Genomic DNA, 2,833 nt, shown 5'->3' on the forward strand with positions numbered 1-2,833 from the left:
AAAATTGAGTAGAAAGTACAAAGTTTCTATATACTCTCTGACTCCTACGCACACAGCCTTCCCCACTATCACTATATATTTTTTACTTTCTTTCCTACCAGCTTACGGTTCAGCTCTCTCTGACCTAAGTTATTATCATACATGTATTTTTTAGCTTCCAAAATTATTCTGACGTCTTTAATCTGCCATAGTCTTCTCTCCTATTCTCTTTGTTTTTGTGGATTTATACCTTTTTAAAAACCCCTATAATGTTAACTTAGTGTAGTTTTAGGAGTTAGGGCAGACAAAGGTACATTTTTAATCATGTTAGTCTATAAAATTGTATGTATATATTAATAGGATCAAATTACATGTACTGTTTGATGATCTGCTTTTTTAAACAGTATATGAACTACTTTCCATGTCAAAACATAAGCCTCTCTGTTATTCTTTTCATGGCTGCATAGTAATTCATTCATTTTTATTACGTTTTTAAAAATAGATAACACTTAATATGGCACAGAACCATTTATTTCATTTCCAAGTTTCCTATTAGTGAACATTTTGACAATTTTCAAACTTTTGCCATTAAAACAGTGCTATAATAAATTTAATCACACACACATGAAGTCTGTTATACATATCCAATTATTTTCTTAGGATAAAGGCCATTGTAGGGGAATTTCTAGGTCAAGGGGTGGGCTGATTTAAACTTTTGAGAATTCCCAGATGGTCCTCTAAAACATTGCCCTTCTACCAGTCATATGTGAGAATGCCCATTTACCCACACCCTTACCACACTGAGCATTCCTAGCCTTTTTATTGTTGCCTAGCTGGTAGGTAAAAAAGGAGTATTATTTTAATTACAATCTTGTTATTGGTGAGAGTGAAGTAGCCATTTATATTTTGTGACTTGTCTGCTCATGTTCTATGTACCAGTGCTTCTCATATTTAATATGCATGCAAACCAGGGCACCTGGGTGGCTCAGTTGGTTAAGCATCTGACTTTGCAGGTCATGATCTTGCCGGTCCCAAGTTCGAGCCTCACGTTGGGCTCTGTGCTGACAGCTCAGAGCCTGGAGCCTGTTTCAGATTCTGTGTCTTCTCTCTCTCTGCCCCTCTCCCACTCATGCTCTGTCTCTCTCTCTCAAAAATAAATAAACATTAAAATTTTTTTTAAAAATAAAAATATGCACACAAACCACAATCAGCTAGGGATCTTACTGAAATGTAGGTTCTGATGCAGCAGGTCTGGGGTGGGGCTTGAGCTTCTCCATTTCTAACCGGGTCCCAGGCAATGCCAGTGCTGCTGGTGTGTGGCCCATACTTTGAGTAGCAAGTCTTTTCCTTTTTTTTCTTACTGATACGAAAAAGGACTTTATATATTAAAAACGTCACATCAGTGCAAATGATTTCTCTAGGTTATTTGTAATCTAACTATGTTTACTACAAATTTTGCCATGGCTTTATATTTGTATGTGTCAAATATGTTAATAGTTTCCTTTATGGTTCTGGATTTTAGACTCCCCTCACTCTTGAGTAACTTTTAGTAACTATTGTACTCCTATTCCTTTTCCCCTCACTTTCATGTCCCTGCACCGTTTACCACTACTGTTCTGCCTATGGGATAGTAAAGCCAGAAAGCATGTTCTGGCACAAGCACAGATAAAGCAAGTAAGGGATAGTGCTAACAGGTGTTCAGCCCTCTGGTGTGTCTTTTCTACCACAGGCAACAGACGCCCTTTATGAGGTGTTTGTGGGAAACAGGCTCCGAGCAGCTACATTCCGACTCTTCCCTCAGCTTCTCATGACACTGCTTATCCAGATACACCACAGCATTGGCCTTACCATGTCTGATGTCGCCATCCCAAGCGGTCTGTACACAGAACAGGAGATGTCTTCACAGCTCACCCCTTTGTGGTACTGCCTTTTGTGATATCATTGACCTTAACTAACACTAAGCTCTCAGCACTGTGGTAGACACAAGGATAGCCAAGATGTGGTCCCAATCGTGGGAGAGTTTACAGTCCACTATCATGAGACGTCAAGATGAAATGCCCAGGAATTATTCTGGGCTCTCACTGGTTGGTTGTCTGGTTTTATTGGTGCCAAGGTAAACTCAGTATAAATTCATTAGTGTCACTGTGGCCCATGACTTTCTTTCAGACGAAGTGCTATAATGTGGATTATTAAGAACACCTGACTAAAAGTCAGGAGAACTGAGTTCTAATTCTCATTCATTTAATTAGCTATGTACCCTGGGCAAATCTTTCTGTGGTTCTGTGCCTTGGTTTCCCTATCTGTAAATTAGGTCAGGCTCAGTACTCTCTAAAGACCCTCTAGTTTTAGAATTCTCTGGTGTTATGTCCAGCATACAAGTTCAGTAAGTAGTAAGGGTAGTTTATTTTTTAAAGTAATCTCTCCACCCAAAGTGAGGCTCAAACTTACAACCTGGAGATCAAGAGTTGCATGCTCTACTGATGGAGCCAGCCAGGCATCCCAGTAATGGGGGTAGTTTAAAAAGCAGTGTGGGTAAGGGCACTGGAGGTGGCTCAGTTGGTTGAGCATCTAACTCTTGATTTCACCTCAGGTCATGATCCCAATGTCATGGGATCGAGCCCCTGTGTTGAGCTCATGCTGAGCATGGAGCCTGCTTGGGATTCTCTTTCTCCCTCTGCCCCTCTTCCCCACTTGTGTGCTCTCTCTCTCTCTCCAAAAATATAAAAATAAAAATAAAAAGCAGTGTGGGTAAATTTATGGAGGGGGTAAATTGTATCTAAATAAAGCTTTAATTTTTTTAAGTTTATTTATTTTTGAGAGAGAGAGAGCAAGTGGGGGAGGGGCAGAGAGAGAC

The sequence above is a fragment of the Lynx canadensis genome, chromosome A3 (assembly GCF_007474595.2).
Source record: "Lynx canadensis isolate LIC74 chromosome A3, mLynCan4.pri.v2, whole genome shotgun sequence".
NCBI classification, from domain to species: domain Eukaryota; kingdom Metazoa; phylum Chordata; class Mammalia; order Carnivora; family Felidae; genus Lynx; species Lynx canadensis.